Source organism: Capra hircus, chromosome 25 (assembly GCF_001704415.2).
Source record: "Capra hircus breed San Clemente chromosome 25, ASM170441v1, whole genome shotgun sequence".
NCBI classification, from domain to species: Eukaryota; Metazoa; Chordata; class Mammalia; order Artiodactyla; family Bovidae; genus Capra; species Capra hircus.
The window spans coordinates 33,312,974-33,333,126 of NC_030832.1; positions in this window are offsets into that span (position 1 = coordinate 33,312,974).

The window sequence follows — 20,153 nt, forward strand, 5'->3', positions numbered from 1 at the left end:
GTTACTGGCGCCTTCTTGTCCTGAGCGCGGACAGGCCTCCACCTACTTGCAGAACTTCCCCATCCCAACCACTCCCCAGCCCCCCCGCCCCGCGTGCGCCCCCCAAGGATTGGCCCTGGCTGAATTCTGCGCTCCGGCTGCGGGATGAAGCTTAGAGAGTTTCAATAAGTTGTAAACTGAGCTGGGTACTCACTAGCTAGCTGGTCCTTTGGCCTATTCACTGGGGATTCAGACAAGGAAGGCCCACTCCGCAGGGGCGGGCAGGTGCACTCCTGGGCATGGAGGAGGTGGGGGAATGTCAGGGACCCCCTTCAGGTTTGCGCCTGGGACACCGGCCCTCCAAAGCGCTCCCCAATGCCTGAATCGCCCTGCGTCGTGTGAAAGAGCACATTCAATGCTATGATTTCATATTTGGGAAAGGAGAACAAAAAGATCTATTGTTTTGGTAAAACACACCACCAAAGGAAACTGGGTAGAATTGTGTCCCCAGGAGGACAGAAGAGAGAGGGGCCTAATTTTTTCCCTGAAACCCTTGAGGGAAGGAAGGATAGGTCAGGGGGAGGGGGTACTCAGAACTCTCTGGTGACACTCTAATGCTTAAGGTAAACAAGGCTGGAAGCACTTGTGTCTCAGAGAAAGTGTAGGAGGTTCAGGCAGTGGGAAAGGGGCCCAGTGTCCAGAGCTAGGAAAGTGGGATTTCACCTGGCTGGGTAGATAGCAAGGTGAGGGAGGAAGTGGCGATGGGGCCCTGGTCCCTGGAGAGGCCAAGTCACAGGGAGTCTCGTGTGCAGAATTACAGACCCTGGATTGTACTGGATTGTTACCAGAATTGTGGAAGGGAGGTACCTGATCAGACTTTTGCTCTAGAATAACCTCTCCAGCTGGCCCTGCGGAACTGGGACTCAGGTGGAGGGATGAAGGCAGGAGACCGTCTTAGAGGCTGTGCAGCTGTCATCACGTGAGAGGATGCAGCCCAGAAATAAAGTAGGGATGGGGGGATGGGGGACCAGGCCTGATGGGAAGGGTGGCAGGGAGTGCTGTGAAAGAGGCAGGATGAGCCAGAGCTGGGCTGGAGAACCATTTGGGTATGTGGGGACAGACAGCGGAAAAAGCTGGGTTAACCCAAATTTTTCGCCTTAGGTCAGTGATTGAATGGTGGTACCATTTACCAAAATAGGACCAGGTTGCTGGGAGCAGTCGATGGGCTTAGCTGTGAGTGAACAGAGTTTGGCCAGCCTGTGGTACCTCCAGGCAGAGACGTCCAGGAAGAGACAGGGCATATATAGAGATCTGGAACTCAGGAGTGGTAAACCTGCTGTTGTTAGAATACATATGGCAACCGAAACCAGGGAAGTAGATGAGGTCAGTCTAGAAACCAAAGAGAAAAAAAAAAGAGTTTCAAGAAGGCGGGCATTGGCAATGGTGTCGGAGGCTGCGGAAGTCGTCAAGCAAGAAGCCTGAGAATTCAGAGCACCGAGCTGGTCACTGGTGCCCTTAGCAAGAGGTCTGACAGCGCACACAGTGGACAGACAAATGGGTGGGTGATGAGAAGCAGAAACAGAACATACAGGCCATGCGTCCTAGAGATTTGCAACTTGCCAAAGAACAAGGACAGGTATTTATCCCAGGACAGGTATTTGGGATTGCGGAGGCTCCCAATTATTTGAAAGTTATTGTATCTTGAATTTCTTGACCTGCAGCAAAGCAGAAAGCAAAAGGCCCCAGGGGCAGACAGATTTTTCAGTAGAAGGCTTTCAGTTCAGTTCAGTTCAGTCGCTCAGTGCTGTCCGACTCTTTGAGACCCCATGAATCGCAGCACTCCAGGCCTCCCTGTCCATCACCAACTCCCGGAATGCTTTATATTGGTCCAAAATATTCTCCTCTCGTTAAGCAACAACTGACAAGTCACTGTGCTTTATTATCAGAAGAAGAGGAAATAGGTTACTATAAACAGTAAGAGCACCCTGGCTTTAGAGTGTTCATTCTTAGGAGATTCCTGGAAAGGGCTTGCCGTTGGCATTACTCTCTCTCCAACCCAGGCCTCTTTGGGAACCAGTCCTCTGGCCTGGGGAAAGGAAAGAGGGAGAGGACTGTGAATATGATGGTGGGGAGGGGGTGATGGAGACGGATCCCAGGAAGAGCTGGAGGAAGTGGACCTGGGCTCAGAGATGGGACAGATTTAGCAAGAGGGGAGGGGCTTCATGGGGAGGCCTCTGGGGAAGGGGGTTGAGTTGGGGGGAAGGGAGGGAAGGGACCCAGAGAAGAGGGTCAGTGAAGGGGAGGGGGGCTTTGTGGGGGGAAGTTTCAGAGAGGAAGGAGGCTTAGCAGAAGAGGGGCAGGAGGAAGTGAGCAGACATGCTCTCTGGGCCTATGTGGACGGGATTTGGGGATGTAGGCAGAAGGGGCCAAGGGATTTACATCTGAACCCCACGGTCTCTGGCCAGGGGCACCGAGCCAGAGCTGAAGGGCACCAGGTGGCTCTCCGTCCCAGAGGGCCCCGCAGGCAGGAGCGAGGTTATTCATTTACCGCTGGCTTCAAGAGGGAAGCCTGGACCCAAGGCCTCCCAGCTGCACTGCAGCCTAAGGTTCAGAGCCAACCAGCCCCCCGTGGTCCATCCTGGCACTCCCAAGCTGGGCAGAGGAGGGAGACGGACCCCATCAGATCTTCCCCTGGCTCCCCAGTCTCTCCCCAAGACTGGGATCCCCTCGTGGGTAGTGAGGTACCCTTCCCACCCCAACACGCACACACGTCCTTGCCTGACTTCTGGATCTGTCCCAACTCAACCTCTTCTTATTCTTTCTGGAATTTCCAGTCTGAACAGAGAGGTTAGAGTGTGCAGCATACAAACCACAAGCTGGGAAGGGTCCCGTGTGAGGGGGTCCCAGGAAATCTTGAGACCACTAGAGAAGAGAAAGCCATCTGGTGTGACTGGACTGGGAGTCAGGTGGGATCCACTCCTTTTCCTGTGTGACTCTTCGCAACTCCCTTCCCTCCTGGGTCTCAGTTTTCCCGTCATTTCAACACAGGGGTTGAGGCCCGCCTCTAACTTGTCTTTTCCATCCCCGTTTTTATCCGTATCATCTCCTGAAGAAGAAAATGAGTCAAGACCTAGAGGGGTGGGATGGGAGGAGTGGGAGGGAGGCTTGAGAGGAAGGGGATATATGTATACATATAGCTGATCCACTTTATCATACAGCAGAAACTAACACTACATTATAAAGCAATTATATTCTAATAATAAAATTATAAAAAAATTTTTTTAAAGAAGAAAATAAGTCAGAACCAAACTAGCCAGATAAGTAAGGCAGTTCGCTTTCTGAGCCTCAGCTTCCTCATCTGCAAAATGGGTATGCTGTGTTGAGGATTAGCTCAGCCATCCTCTGGATTCCTAAGCAGTCTAGTTTCACCCCATCACAGCACATACTACACTATGTTGTTGTTCTGTTTCTTGTGAAATGTCCTCTACAGAAGGTCACCTCCCAGGCTCAGGGACACTGTCCCAAGTTTCCCTCTGTCTGCAGCACCCAGTGCAGTCAGCACCCATTTATGGAATGATGGCATGTCTGTGTGCGTGAAAAGCACCTGCCACAAAGCTAAGCACGCAGTAAGACCTCAGTTAGTGTGAGCTGGTATCCTTACGATTTTGGTGAGAAAAAAAAAAAAAGATCTTGGTGTATCCTGCCAGGCAGGAGTCTGGGAACATGAGAGAGATGGTTGGGTCATGAGAAAGTCCTTGGATTTCTTCAAAATCCACGGCCCCTGGAGCCCCCTGCCAGGCCCTGGGGCTCTGTCCCATCCCACCCTCCACCTGTGCTGCAGGCTGCCCTGGGCTCGCCACACCTGTTCTAGCTCTTCCTCCTACTGAGACCAAAGGCAAGTGCTTTATCAAACAAACACAGCATTTATTGCGGCTCTCTCAAGGTCTGCGGCAGGCCTGGAGGAACAGACAGTACCTTCCTTCTCCCTGCCCTGCCAGGGCTTCGTGAAAGGTCATCCTTGCCAAGTATGCACAGCAGAGCAGGTAGAGAGAGTGAGGGCGTTGGCCCTGGTGACCGCTGAGGGACCTTGGGTGAGTCACTGGTCAGCTCTCGCCCTCCTCTGTAAAAGAGGGGGATGTCGTCCCTCCTCTGTCTGATCCCCTTAAGAACTCTGCAAGGCAGGCCTTACCCAAGGAGACCCCCAAGGCTCGGCTGCAGGCCCTGCCGCCTCCTGCCAACTACCAGTCTGTCATTACATCTCGTCTTCCCTGCTTGTACTGCCGGGACTCCAACCAGGCTGTCACCATCTTCTGTAACAGCCTCAAGACGAACTCCCATCTCTAGACTCCCTCTTGATACTCTCATTCCTCCCCTGTTCTTTTCTTTTTTTAACATTAATTGACTTTTGTTAGATCTAGACAGTGTTCTGATCAAAACTACTTACCTGCATTGATGGAGGAGACTTCCCTGTAGCTCGAACGGTAAAGAATCTGCCTGCGAGGCAGGAGACCAGGGTTCCATCCCTGGGTTGGGAAGTTCCTCTGGAGAAGGAAATGGCAATCCACTCCAGTATTCTTGCCTGGAGAACTCCATGGACAGAGGATCCTGGCTGGCTACAGTTCATGGGGTTGCAAAGAGTTGGACATGACTGAGTGACTAACACAGTCCAGTAATTTTATTAATTCTTATCAATTTTTATTACTTCGTATTAATTTTTATTAATCCATATTGGAGTGTATTTATTAACATCTTACTGGATGCTATGCTGGTTTCTGCTGTACAGCAAAGTGAACAGCTCTATGTTTATATATATATCCCATCTTTTTCAAATTTTTATTTATTCATTTTTGGCTGCACTGGGTCACAGTTGCTGAGCGCAGGCTTTCTCTAGTTGCAGCGAGCAGGGGCTTCTCTCTAGTTGCGTTATGTGGGCTTCTCACTGCGGTAGCTTCTCTTGTTTCAGAGCCCAGGCTCCAGGGCACACAGGCCCCATAGTTGTGGCGCATGAGCTTAGTTGCCTGGCAGCATGTAGGATCTTCCCATACCAGGGATCGAACCCATGTCCCCTGCATTGACAGGCAGATTCTTAACCACTGGACCACCAGGAAAGTCCCTTTATTAATTCTTCTAACTGAACTCTGCACAATCTCTCTCTTCTTGGACTCCTTTTTCAAGACTTCTTTTGTCTCTTGTCTGTTACAGTCAATCTGTGTACTGTCCTATCTCTTCTCTAGATTGTAAAATTTATTGATCATGGAAATAGACTTGCTTATCCTTGCATTCTTCGTAAAGTATAAAGGAGAGTTCCTTTATGAAGCAGGAACTTGACAAATACAAATTGGGTTACAAAGCAGACCTAAATTGACTGCCTGATACATAGACTATTTCTTTTTATGACTTGCCTTGATATAGCCTTTGCCTGCTTTTCATTTGATATATTTATTATATTTATATGGAACTGCGAAACTTTCACTTTTACATGTTAAAGATACTAACTCTTATGACTTTAATTGAACATATCTGCCTTAGAAGGGCAGAGCTAAGAGGAAAAGGTTTTCCAGGCAGGAATCACAGACTGGACAAAGGCATGGAGTCAGGCCAGAAGTCAGGAGTCCAACCTGGCTGAAGTAGAAAATTTGTATACAGGTCAGAAAGAGAAAAGATTGAAAAGATTGAATAGGGACATGGAATTACAATTCAAGCCAAATTTCTCTGGCTGGTATTGTATACCAGGCCCTTCACTGCCTCCTTCCCAGACCCAACAATGGAGCCCCTGGAGTTGTTCCAGCCCTCACATTTTTTCTTCTATTGAAGTACAGCTGATGCACAGTAACGTGACATAAGTTACAGGTGTACAATATAGTGATTCACAGTTTTTAAAGGTTATACTCCGTTTGTAATTACTATAAAATATTGACTATATTCCCCATGGTGTACAGCATAGCCTTGGAGCTTATTTCACACTTAGTAGTTGGTGCCTTTGAATCCTTTGCCCCTATACTGCTCCTCCTCCCTTCCCTCTCCCCATCCAGTCTCTAGGGTAACTCTTTGGTGTGCGGGCTGCAGGGCTGGAACGCACTGCAGCAGGGTGCAGGGTCTCAGTGTGCAGGGTGCAGGAATCGAGCCCATGCTGCTTGCAACGAAAGTGCGAAGTCTTAACCACTGGACCTCCAGGGAAGTACCAACATGTTTTGCAGTCCCCATCCTTCCACTCTGCCTTCTGTCCACATTCTAATCATCACCAGGGAGTTGGCAATTCACTGAAAATCTGGATGGATTAAGGGTTTAACACAAGAAGACAAACTACGAATGAAAATGAACTAGAAGACAATGCAGAGTGTTTGTATATCACACTGAGGAAAGCCTCCCTAAGCAAGACACAAACCCCAGAAGTGAAAGAAAAGATGATCAGATTAGAGTGCATAAAAAATATAAAATAAATAGTCTGAAAAGGAAATGAAGAAAACAATGCCACTTACAATAGCATCAAAATGAATAAAAGTCTTAGAAATAAAGCCTAAGCCAGGAGGTGAAAGACTTGTACACTGAAAATTACAAAATACTACTGAAATTAAGCACAAATAGGTGGAAAGACATCCCATGTTTATGAATTGAAAGACTTATAATTGCTCAGAGATCCGTGTCACCCAGTGATCTACAGTTTCAATACAATGAAAAATCCCAATTTTTTTTTTTTTTACAGAAATAGAAAAGTTCATCCTGAAATTCATATGGAATCTCAAGGGAACTGAATAGCCAAAAAGAAGAACAAAGTTGAAGGATCTGTACTTCTGGATTTCAAAATATTACAAAATTAGAGTAATCAGATCAGTGTGGTACCAGCATAAAGACAGACATAGAGACAAATGAAATAGACGAGAGAACTCAGAAATAAACTCGCTCATATACACACAAAAATCTCAAATAAGTTTCAATAAGGATGCCAAGAACACTCAACAAGGAAAGAACAATTTTTTCACCTGGATCCCCGCAAGCGAAAGAATGAAGTTGGACCTTTGCCTAACACCATAGGCAAAAACTAACTCATGCTAGATCAAAGACATAAACATAAAAGGTAAAACAATAAAACTTTTTGAGGAATTTGGGGCAAAACTTTGCATCATTGGATTTGGTGACAGTTTCTTGAATGTGACATCAAAGGCACAGGCAGCAAAAGGAAAGAAAAGACAAATTTGACTTGATGAAAATGTATATTTCATGCATCAAAAGGCACTATGGACAGAATGAAAAGGCAATCCACAGGATGGATTTGGAATATATTTGCAAATCATATATCTGATATATGATTAATATCCAGAATATATAGAGAATTCCTAAAACTCAAAAAAAAAAAAAAAAAACAAACCAGCAACCCACAAAATAACAACTGTTGGCAAGCATATGGAGAAACTGGAACTTCTCTGAACTGTTGGTGGGAATGTAAAATGGTACAGCTACTGGGGAAAACAGTGTGGGAGGAAGAAACTTTAAATGGAGCTACCATCAGTCAGTCAGTCCAGTCGCTCAGTCGTGTCAGACTCTGCGACCCCATGAATTGCAGCACGCCAGGCCTCCCTGTCCATCACCAACTCCCGGAGTTCACTCAGACTCACGTCCATCGAGGCAGTGATGCCATCCAGCCATCTCATCCTCGGTCGTCCCCTTCTCCTCCTGCCCCCAATCCTTCCCAGCATCAGAGTCTTTTCCAATGGGTCAGCTCTTCGCATGAGGTGGCCGAAGTACTAGAGTTTCAGCTTTAGCATCATTCCTTCCAAAGAAATCCCAGGGCTGATCTCCTTCAGAATGGACTGGTTGGATCTCCTTGCAGTCAAGAGTCTTCTCCAACACCACAGTTCAAAGGCATCAGTTCTTTGGTGCTCAGCTTTCTTCACAGTCCAACTCTCACATCCATACATGACCACTGGAAAAACCATAGCCTTGACTAGACGGACCTTTGTTGGCAAAGTAATGTCTCTGCTTTTCAGAGATGAAAATTTAAATTTTCATGCTATCTAGGTTGGTCATAACTTTTTCTGCCAAGCGTCTTTTAATTTCATGGCTGCAGTCACCATCTGCAGTGATTTTGGAGCCCCAAAAAATAAAGTCTGACACTGTTTCCACTGTTTCCCCATCTATTTCCCATGAAGTGATGGGACCAGATTCCATGATCTTCATTTTCTGAATGTTGACCTTTAAGCCAACTTTTTCACTCTCCACTTTCACTTTCATCAAGAGGCTTTTTAGCTCCTCTTCACTTTCTGCCATAAGGGTGGTGTCATCTGCATATCTGAGGTTATTGATATTTCTCCTGGCAATCTTGATTCCAGCTTGTGTTTCTTCCAGTCCAGTGTTTCTCATGATGTACTCTGCATAGAAGTTAAATAAGCAGGGTGACAATATACAGCCTTGATGTACTCCTTTTCCTATTTGGAACCAGTCTGTTGTTCCATGTCCAGTTCTAACTGTTGCTTCCTGAGCTGCATACAGATTTCTCAAGAGGCAGGTCAGGTGGTCTGGTATTCCCATCTCTTTCAGAATTTTCCACAGTTTATTGTGAGCAGCCGAGAGGAGCTACCCAACGCCCGAGGCCAGGGGCGGCACAAGCTACCATAAGATCCAATACTACCACTTTGGGGTATATACCCCAAAGAGTTGAAAGCAGGGTTTTGAAGATATATTTGCACACTTATGTTCAACAGTCAAGAGATGGAATGCAATTGTCCACCTATGAATGAATGGATAAGCAAAATGTGGTATAAACAGAAAATGAAATATTATTCAGCCTTAACAAAGAAAATTCTGACATATGCTATAATATGGATGAGCCTCGAGGGCATATGCTATATTGAAATAATCCAGCCATGAAAAGACAAATACTGTATGATTCCACTTATATGAAATACATAGAATAGTCAAATTCAATGATAAACCTGAAAGTAGAATGATAGCACCCAAGGGCAGGAAGAGAAGGAAAAGGGGTGTTGTCCTTTAATGATTATAGTTTCAGATTTTCAGGTGAAAAGGTTCTGAATATATGTTTCACACCAATATAAATTTATTTAAAATGACTGAACTATACCCCATGATTAAGGTGGTATATTGATGCTTTTGAACTGTGGTGTTGGAGAAGACCCCTGAGAGTCCCTTGGACTGCAAGGAGATCAAACCAGTCAACCCTAAAGGAAGTCAGTCCTGAATGTTTATTGGAAGGACTGATGCTGAAGCTGAAACTTCAATACTTTGGCCACCTGATGCGAAGAACTGACTCGTTGAAAAAGACCCTGATGCTGGGAAAGATTGAGGGCAGAAGGAGAAGGGGAAACAGTGGATGAAATAGTTGGATGGCATCACAGACTCGATGGACATGAGTTTGAGCAAGATCCAGGAGTTGACGATGGACAGGGAAGCCTGACATGCTGCAGTCCACGTGGTCGCAAAGAGTCAGATTTGACTGAGCAACTGAACTGAACTGAAGGTGGTATATTTCACATTGTGTGATATTTTTCCCACAATAAAAAAATTATGTAGCAGAGAAAAATAAACAAATGTCAAAGATAAGCAAGAAACAGGGAGAAAATGTTTACATCATATGTAACAGAAAAAAAATGTTTAAAATATCTAATATGAAGAGTTCCTCCCAAAGTAAGCGCTCTGTGACAGCCTAGAGGGTGGGATGGGGAGGGAGTTGGGGGGCGGGGTTCAAGAGCAAGGGGACAGATGTTTACCTAATGTCGATTCATGTTGATACACAGCAAAAACCATCACGATATTGTAAAGAAATTATCCTCTAATTAAAAAAAACTTTTCATTAGAGAAAAAAACCGTTCCTGCAAAACAATAAGAGAAAGTATAGCAATCCAAAAGAATAATCTGCAAAGGAGAAGCAGCAACTATAAAAATAACTATTTATCCTACTAAATGTATGAAAGGACGCAGAGCTTCCCTATTTAGTGGTATTTCTCTAAATTCTCTAAGTGAAATCAATTTTTCCCTGTTATTTTTTTATTTTTAATTTTTATTTATTTTGTATTTATTTTTGGCTGCACTGGGCTTCCTTGCTGTGCTCAGGCTTTCTCTAGTTGCAGCAAGGGAGGGCTGCTCTCTAGTTGCAGTGCATGGGCTTCTTATCGTAGTGGCTTCTCGTTGCAGAGCAAGGTCTCTAGGCCTGTGGGCTTCAGTAGTTGCAGCACAAAGGCTCAGTAGCTGCGGTGCGCCAGCTGAATTGCTCTGTGGCACGTGGAATCTTAGTTCCTCGACCAGGGATCGGAGTCGAGTCCTCTGCATTGCAAGGTGGATTCTTAACCACTGGACCACCAGGAAAGTCTCACATGCTGGGTTTTAAAGAGACTTTACTGAGGGGCTATGTATAGAGAGGCACGGGTAGAGCTAGGGAATTCAGTAAAGAATATTGAGGTATCAGGAAACTAACAAAATAAAAGAAAGAAACTAACAATAGTGGGGACCCTTTATCACCCCTAAGCCTAAAGAAGCAATGGGAGGAAGCCAAGTTACAGGTGCCGGGTTGGAACACGGAGCTGTGGGTTACCGGACAGTAGCCACAGCTGTAGGAGGACACTGCCTCTGCTGGAACCCCAGCAAACCAGGGAGCAGCAGGGGAAACAAACAGGCCAGCATCTCCCTCTCTCCTCACCTTCAGAAGCCAGAAGGCAAGGCTAATACATCCTGCAAAGGTGACCCTCCCCGAAACACAGACAAGAGTAGAAAATGGATTGGGGGACAGTAACCTGCACTTTGATGATATCCCACATGATAGAATAATAACTAACAATTTCTAAGTGCAAGCGTTGACTTGCAAGCGGCATTATTATCATCATCCCCATTTTACAGATAGGAAAACTGAGGCGCAGAGAAGTTATACTAGTTGTCCAGATTTGACACAGATATCCCACAGAGGTGCTGGGCTTTGAACCCAAGTATCTGATTTGCTAGAACTCAAGTTGTTAACCACTACACTCCTCTGACTCTTGTTTTCCTTTTCCCTGGTTGGTGCAGTATATATATTGATACAATAACTGATTTTTTGGAGGGCAATTTGACCACTTCTATAAAAAATAAAGACCTTACAAATATAAAAAGTCTGAGATCTAGCAATTCCACTTCTAAGTAACGTTGTTCAGAAATACTCAGTGTCCAAGGATATAGGATATTCATCTTATACATTTTTAGACAACCGGAACAGACCCCCACCTCCAGCTTCAATGATAACTCCTGATTAGCCTAAACCGGTGGCGGTTGGTCTCTTCCTTCCATGGTTATTGGCTCAGAGTGGGCATGTGACAGTTGCAGCTAGTGAGACAGAAGGGAAGGTCTGTTGCCAGGCAGCAGGCAGCCCCCACTTGCCTAAGAAAGACATCACTCCCCTCTTTCCCCAGACATTCTTCAGGCAGGTGGTGACATCAAATTCTATCACCAACTTGAACCCCAAAGAGAATGAGTCTGAGGATTGAGCCCAATGAGGAGGACCTCTATCTGGAGAGGAGGAACCTGGAGCTCTGGAAACATTTTCTACCCAGTAACTGCCTCCTCTCTGGGGCTCTCAAGTTCCTCTAGATCTCTAGTTGTGGGAGATGTGGGTTTTCTTATTGGTTAAGCTGGTTTGACCTGGGGTTTCCAGCCAAAGGTGTCCTAACCAGTATGACTTGGCTGCCATAAAAGAAGAATCAAGTTCAACATCTCTTGTTAAATAGTCTAGCAGAAAAACAAAACTAAAAATAATAAATCAATGAACTCTGCTTTTGCTGGTAAGTTGCTTCGGTCGTGTCCGACTCTGTGCGACCTCATGGACGGCAGCCCACCAGGCTCCCTCATCCCTGGGATTCTCCAGGCAAGAACACTGGAGTGGGTTGCCATTTCCTTCTCCAATGCATGAAAGTGAAAAGTGAAAGTGAAGTTGCTCAGTCATGTCTGACTCTTAGCGACCCCATGGACTACAGCCTACCAAGCTCCTCCGTCCGCTGGATTTTCCAGGCAAGAGTACTGGAGTGGGGTGCCATTGTTTTCTCTGAAAGGAACTCTAAATCTTGTCAATTTCTTGATCAGAAGATAAATTTACAGCACATGCAAAAGAGAGAGGAACACAGACACAGAATACAGTCAGCAAAATCCAGATGCGGAGAACTCTATCAGACAAATGGATTCTTCAACAATAATAAACTTGAAAAAAAGAAAATGAGGTGTAGGGACCAATAGATCAAAAAAGAACAAAAGACTTATCAACCAACCACAGATGTGGGTCTCAACTGATTCCAGATTCAACCTGTTAAAATAAAGTATGGCATTTGTGAGACAATTAGAAAAGTGAACATTGAGGGGATAATTGATAACATTAAGGAATTATTACTCTTTAAAGTGTATAAGTTACTGTTCCTGATGGCTCAGACAGTAAAGAATCTACCTCCAATGCAGGAAACCTGAGTTTGATCCCTGGAAGATTTCCTGGAGAGGGAATGGCAACCCACTCCAGTATTTTTGCCTGGAGAATTCCACAGACAGGGCAGCCTGGCAGGGCTATATAGTCCTATAGTCCATGGGGTCACAAAGAGCTGGACATGACTGAAGGACTAACACAAATCAGTCATCCCCAGCCTTTTGGGCACCAGGGACCAGTTTCGTGGAAGACAATTTTTCCATGGACAGGTGAGGGGTTGGTTTCAGAATGATTCAAGCGCATTAAGGAAGGAGAGCTCAGCTGTAAATATAGATAAAACTTCACTTTCTGGCCAGCTGTTTACCTCCTGCTGTATGGCCAGGTGGCTAACAGGCTGCAGGCTGATACTGGTCCATGGTCTAGCAGTTGGGGATCCCTGATGTAATTGATACAGTGATTTATGTTTTAAAAACAGATAAGTCCTTAGCTTTTAGAGAAACATTAGAACTATTTACAGATGTAATAGTATAATGTGTGATATTTACTTCAAAATAATGCAGATATGGGACAGGAGATACATGGGGACAAATGAAACAAGATTGGCCTTGAGTTGTTGAATTGTTGAATTAATCACAATTGTTGAAACTGGGTGATGGGTGATGATGATCTTATCTCCCTTAAGGTATGCTTTAAAATTTTCCATTATAAAAAGTTGTTGTTTTTTTAAAAAGGTAGAGCCAGGGAATTCCCTGGTGGTCCAGTGGTTCTCACTGCCATGGGCCTGGGTTCGATCCCTGGTCAGGGAACTAAGATCTCGAAAGCTATGCAGCACAGCCAAAATAAAATTTAGAAGAATTTTAAAAGGTAGATCCAACAAAGTAAATTAAATAAATAAATAATAAAAATAAATTTTTTTAATTAAAAAATGCCGACAGAAAAAAAAATCTCCCTCTGAAATACCTTCTTTCTCTTGCATTGTCAAACTCCACCCACTCTCTGCTATATCCTTCACATCAACATATAAACATATTTGAATATCTCCCATCTTAAAAAATATGTCTCCTTGCCTTCACGTCTCCAAAGAGCTGCCGCTCATTTCTCTGTTCATGTCAAGAGGTATCTCACCCCTGCTTTTGCTTCCTCCCCACTTGCCAATTGGCCACTCCTGTCTGCTCCTGCCCCCACCCTTCCTTTCTCCACTCCAAGCTGCTCCTGGCAAGGTCCCAGAGGCCTCCAGGTTGCCATGGACAACGGTCACTTAACTTCTCTATCCAGAGTGTACTCTAAATGCTCTCAGAAACTTTTGACACAGCTGATTGCTCTCTCTCTTCCTCTGAACTCCCCCTTGTCTTGGCCTTTGTGACACCAGCCTCACCTGGCCTTCCTCCTCCCCCTATACATCTCCTCCTTATCCCTTCCTGTCGCCTTCCCAAGATTGTCTGTCTTCGGTCCTCTTCTCTTCCTCCAGTGCACCATCATCCCCTCTGAGTGTCTCTCCCACGCCCGCACCTTTAACATCCTCCAGCCCCTACACCTCTCCTCCAAGCCCCCCACTACCTGCATCACCTGTGTCCCAAGATGCCACAACGACAGTAGAGGGCAGTGGTTAACAGTGTGGCCCTTGGGGCCCAAATATTTGGGTTTGGATCCTGGCCCTGCAGTTTCCAAACTGTGTGACCATGGGCGATTAATTAACCCTTCTGCGGCTCCATTCTTTCAGCTCTTAAAGGAGGGGCTGAATAATACACATACCCTCCCACTGTCATTATGAGGGGTAAATGAGTCAGTGAATATGTAGCACTGGGAACAGTGCTTGGCATGTTAAACTCAGTACATATTAACTATCATGGTATCTCCCGGGCTTCGCAAACTTAATATACCTCAAGTGGAACTCTGATTCTCCCTTACTATTGGTATGCTTTAGAGGGAAAAAAAGAAACAATTCCTCTCCAGCCTTCCTCACCTCTACGAACGACACAACTACCCTCAGAAACGGGGTTGTCCTTGATCTCTTCCTTTTCCTTCGTACCATCTTCCTCTCTACCCATCTAATTCATTTTTCCCCCCATCTAATTCTTCATCCAGGGGATTCTCTGGCAGCAGAATAGTTAAGACTCTGTGCTCCTAATGCAGGGGGCACAGGTTCCATCCTTGGCTGGAGAACTAAGATCCCGCATGCTGCAGGGCACAGTCTTGGAATACAAGCGAAATAAAAGAAAATGGAAAATCTGTCTCTCCCTGCTTAAACCCTTGTTGCTGTTTAGTGGCTGAGTTGTGTCCATCTCTTTTGTGCCCCCCATGGACTGTAGCCTGCCAGGCTTCTCTGTCCATGGGAATACCAGAATGGTACTACTTCTGAGCCACCAGGGACGCCTACTTAAACCATTACTGGCTCTCATTTCTCTTTAATAATGGTCCCGTACATGGACCCACCCTAGCCTACCTCCTATGTATGCCTTTCTCCTCTTATTTTCTCTGCCTAAGCTTCCTCTGCCTTCTTCTCTGTTCTTCTAACAAGATAACAGTCTTGTGCACCTCAGGGCCTTTGCACATACAATTCCCACTGCCTAAAACACTTTTCCCTGATGTTTGTATGACTGCCTCCTTCTTAAACTCCAAACTTGATCTTACCTGAGAACTTTCCTTATCACCCTACTTAAAATCCTCTACCCCTGTTACTGCTGAACACAGCACAACTGAACTTAATTTGTACTTACATATTTATTTGCTTGTTTCTTTGTTGATGGCCTGTCTTCCCCACTTGAGAGTAGATAGGTTGGCAGTGGGGGTTGCCTTTTTGTGTTCCTTGAGGAAGAGGGCCATGTAATTGCCACATCCCTGGCTCTAAAATTCATATTTGGTAACTGCAGGTGCTTGGTAAATATTTGTGGAATGAATTATTGGATTGTTGATTCATAAAGGAAGTCTGTGTATATGGCGTTGTGGCAATTATGAAAGTCAGTCCATAAACTGAGCCATGCAATAACATTTCCTTGATGCTCCATTCTGCTGAGGCAGTTAGAAAGAGGCTGAACTTCAGTCTTTCTGAGGCTGGGCTACAATTCCAGGATATTCAGCAAGGTCAGATTTGCTGGGGGTATGGTGGACAGGGAGGGGGAGCTTCCCAGGTGGCTGTAGTGGTAAAGAACCTGCCTGCCAATGCAGGAGACATAGAGATGCAGTTTCAGTCCCTCGGTTGGAAAGATCCCCTGGCGGAGGGCATGCCTACCCACTCCAGTATTCTTGCCTGAAGAATCCCATGGATGGAGGAGCCTGGCGGGCTGTAGTTCATGGGATCACAAAGAGTTGGCCATGACTGAAGCTGCTTAGCAAGCACACACATGTGGAGAAGCGGGTAGATGTGGGAGGAGGCTGGGAGGGGGGCCAGGGTGGACAGTACCCAGCCCTCAGGCAACAGTGATCCCTGCTAAAACATCACCACCTTGTCCCCTGGACATTTTTGGTCCTGTGGTTTGCGCTGTGTCTGCTTTGGGGTCAGAGCTGAGAATGCTTTTGCAAGCTGCCTATGGTCTTGCCTGCCTAGTAAACCCCAGAGCCACTTCTTTCTGGGGACCCTGCCAAGAGGTAAGTGGCAGACCCCCCTTGGCATTCTTAGCCAAGATACTTAACCCTACTGAGGCATCTTCTTCCCCTCTGGACTTCAGGTTTTGAAACACAGAGACCAGCTTTTCTATTCTTCCGAGATCCTGATGCTGGGAAAGATTGAAAGCAGGAGGAGAAGGGGGCAACAGAGGATGAGATGGTTGGATGGTATCACTGACTCAATGCACAGAAGTCTGAGCAAATTCCAGGAGATGGTGAAGCCTTGTATGCTGCGGTTCATGGGGTCACAAAGAGTCAGACACCACTGGGCAACTGAACAATGTTTGCTACATATATCCCCAGGAGCACTGAACACAGAACCCAGAGCACAAAAAAATAGGGAGGGAAAAAACTGGATTAACATAGAAATAAGTGTTTGGAAAGATCAAGCTTGCTACTGTGTAGGGAAATGACTATGGAGACTGAAATGGACAAGTCCAGTGAGAAGGTGACAATGATGGAGGGGAGTGATGGGGCCCTGGAGATGGACAGAAGCCAATGGATCTCAGAGATATCTGGGAGATAAAAATCAGCAGAAGTAGGTGAGGGATTGCTTCGGGGTGGAGGAGGTAAGGAAGGAGGCATCAAGAATGAGTCCTGATTCAATCTTGAGAAACAGGATGTCTTTGCCATTGCACATGGAGTCCCCACTTCTGGAACATCCTCCTCCACTGTAACCTCTTCACTGAGGTTACTGAGTCCTTTGAGCAGTCCTGACTGAGTCCCACTCCTTCTTCTTATCTCCATCCAAGCGTTACTTCTGCAGGGCCAGTCACATTCTTCGGGTTGATGCGCTCCCTCTCCTTTGCATATTTACTGGGCGTGTGATCACACATCCGTTCATGACTTCCCCACTGTCAGGTGTGTCAGTGGATCCGAGCTCTCCCCTGCATCTCCAGTGCCTGGCACAAAAGGCTCCACAATGAAATGAAAGCTCCAAAATGCAAGCAGAGGAGGCTCGTGTGCGTTATGCTGGCTGCTGTTTCTCAAGGGGAGTGTAGGGGAGTGTAGGCTGCTGGATTTCAAAACAGACTCCTCCACCCTCAAAAGAGGAGGTGTCCTCACTCCACCTACTTTAAGAATCCGTGTGTGTGACGAGGCTGTTATTGGGAGTACAGTGACTGCACGTGAGGTAGGGAAAATTTTGACAAGAGTTAGCAGGGCCTGTCGGGGCTTCTAGAGCAAGGAGCCAGTGAGTGACAGCAGGAGCTGGGGCCCGGCGGGAAGCTTAGAGGGGAGGAATTACAGGTCAGGCCTGGAGGTGGCAGAAAGTGTCCCCAGAGGTGTTCCGGACAGCAGCACTGGAGGATAACATGCAGTCTCTTTCCTCTACATGGGTCCCCAGGAGCCTCCCTGCCGTCTGCTCCAAAGAAAAGAAATACTCAACAAACCAGGCGTGTGTGTCAGTCACTCAGTCCTGTCCAACTCTGTCATCCCATGGACTGTAGTCAGCCAGGCTCCTCTGTCCACAGGATTTCCCAGGCCAGAATACTGGAGTGGGTTGCCATTTCCTTCTCCAGGGGATCTTCCCGACCCTGGGATTGAACCCAGGTCTCCTGCATTGCAGGTGGGTTCTTTATCACTGAGCCACTAGGGAAGCTCTCACTAACACACATCCACTGTGGTGTGGTTGCTCAGTCTGTTGTTCAGTTCACTGGCTGTCTTCAGAAAGGTGTTAGATGCTCAGTCGTGTCCAGCTCTTTGTGACCCCACGGACTGTAACCCGCCAGGCTCCTCTGTCTATGGAATTCTCCAGGCCAGAATACTGGAGTGGGTTGCCATGCCCTTCTCCAGGGGATCTTTGCAACCCAGGGATGGAACTCGGTTCTCCTGCATTGCAGGCAGATCTTTTTTGACTGCCTGAGCCACTGAGGAAACACCCTCCCCCGTCTCTAGAACAGCGCCCGTGTCTATAAAGGCGTGAGGCTTCCAGGAATATCTGTTGATTGTTGAATGAAGGCACGCAGGAGCAAATGTTCTCAAAGTGTTTCCTGAGTGTGTGTGTGGTGGGGCGGAGGCACAGGGGATTACTACTGCTCCTGGGTGGATTAAACCAGACAAAGTCTTGGCAGTTTAATACCCTCGGGCTCAAAATCCAGGAAGAGAGAAGCTGGGTTGAGGATGAGGAGCGCTGTGGGAAGAGGCAGGATGGGTGTCACAGGGTGAGCGAGGGCACCCACAGGAACAGACCCAGGGGAAACCATAAGGGGTCTCTCAGGAGCCTCAGCGACCCCAGCCTGACTGACTGACACCCCTACCCTATGGGGCAGTTGTGGGGGGGCAGGAATTTGCCCTGGTGACCTCCCCAGGAGCACTCCTGTCACCATGGCGATCAAACGCAAAACAAGCAGCTTGATTGTCCCTGCTCAGCGGGGCAGGTGAAACCCCGGCCACGTGACCGATACTGGGCCAGGTGCGGTTAAGGGACACCCGCCGCCTCCCTGTCTTAACCCATTCAACACCTCAGTGTCCCTGCCGCTGCAGGCCCCACCCCCTTGGCTCTCTGTCCCCAGCCAGATGGGTGGTGACGAAATACCCGGAGAACTGATTGGGAGTCACACAGCCCGGGAAGGACTTCAGGCTGGGCCACACGGGGGCTGCGTGACTGCAGCTGGGTCACTTCACCCACCCGCGTCTCCGTTCTCTCAGCAGTAAAATGAGGATGCTAACACCCTCTCCCTTCCCAGGGAGGTTGGACCACTGGGAACAGAGATGCGGAAGTGGAGAGCCATCGCAGACACAGAGCATCCTCGTTCTGTACCCCGCTTCTTCCCTTACATCCGCCTCAGTATATCAGGGGCTTGCCATTTCCCCAAGACGGAGACCCTCACCAACCACCAGCTAGTCCACTGGCCCATTCCCGACATGCTGGGAGGGAGGGGTGGGCAGCCCTCAGGTGGACCCCTCCCCAACACGGGAGGGGTGGGCAGCCCTCAGGTGGACCCCTCCCCAACACCCCATCAGCAGAGTCCCTCCGAGGTAGCAAAAACCCCTCTCCTGGCCCCACAGCTTTTTCTGGAGTGTTCAAGTGAAAACCTCAAGCCAACTGGTTTTTCTGCTTGCCAGACAGCCAGGCCCTAACCAGCCACGTGATACAGCTGGGGCTGAAGACTCAGAAACATCTCAAGACTGCTTCAGCCCCTAGACCCAGGGCCCAGGGCCCTGCCCGGAGGCAGATGGTCAAGGGCTGAGGGCCAGGCTCAGATTACCCAGTTAGACAGCAGGCTGGGGTGGGGTGGAGACTCACTTGAAACCACCTTTGAAATGTTACGCTTCTGAATCACCAACATGACGTCAACCCCCTTCCCATTTACCCACCAATTCTAGAAAAACATTCTTCCTGTTCTCCTCCAAGGACCCCTCCCAGACCTTAGGCCAACCCCCTCTCTAGGGCTCAGATGTTCTCCTCACTCCCCTAATGACTATGCTGGCAACAAATGATTACACCACCTGGTGTGTTTAGAGTCCCCAGTGACCTCAGAGCCCTCCTCAGATTAGAACAAAACACCTGCCTGTCACCAGCTGGCTCAAGATGGGGGCCAGTTTATTAGGCAAGGCATTGATGAGGCCATGTAATTAGGATGCTCATAACTGTACTGACTCCAACAGGCTTGTCCTAAGGAGGTAGGGGAGAAGCCAGTGTAACCCTGGCTGACCCAGGTACCATGTTCTGGAAGGGGTGACCTAGCCACCAGCTGAACTGACACCTAAGCCTCAGCTAGTGTAACTGACTCTCTCCATGATCATTAAGTAAAATTACTATTGCTCTTTGCACCAGATGAACAAAACATGACCTGGGGCTTCCAGGAACCCCCAGCCTATGGTAGACATATAGAAGGCCGGACTCTTGACAAATGCTTTGAGAACATGGGGTGGAAGAGATTAGTTTCAACTGGGGAAATCTGGAGAGGTTTGAGAAAGAGGTGGCAGTTATCCTGGACCTTAAAAGATGTGTAGGATGGCCAACTGGTTATTTGGATGGTGGCACAGCACTGAAAGTGGGAGGAGAAGGGGATGACAGAGGACGAGGTGGTTGGATGGCATCACTGACCCAATGGACATGAGTTTGAGCAAGTTCCGGGAGACGGTGAAGGACAGAGAAGCCTGGTGTGCTGCAGTCCACAGGGTTGCAGAGAGTCAGACACGACTGAGCGACTAAAAAACAACACAGCATCCCAGTGGG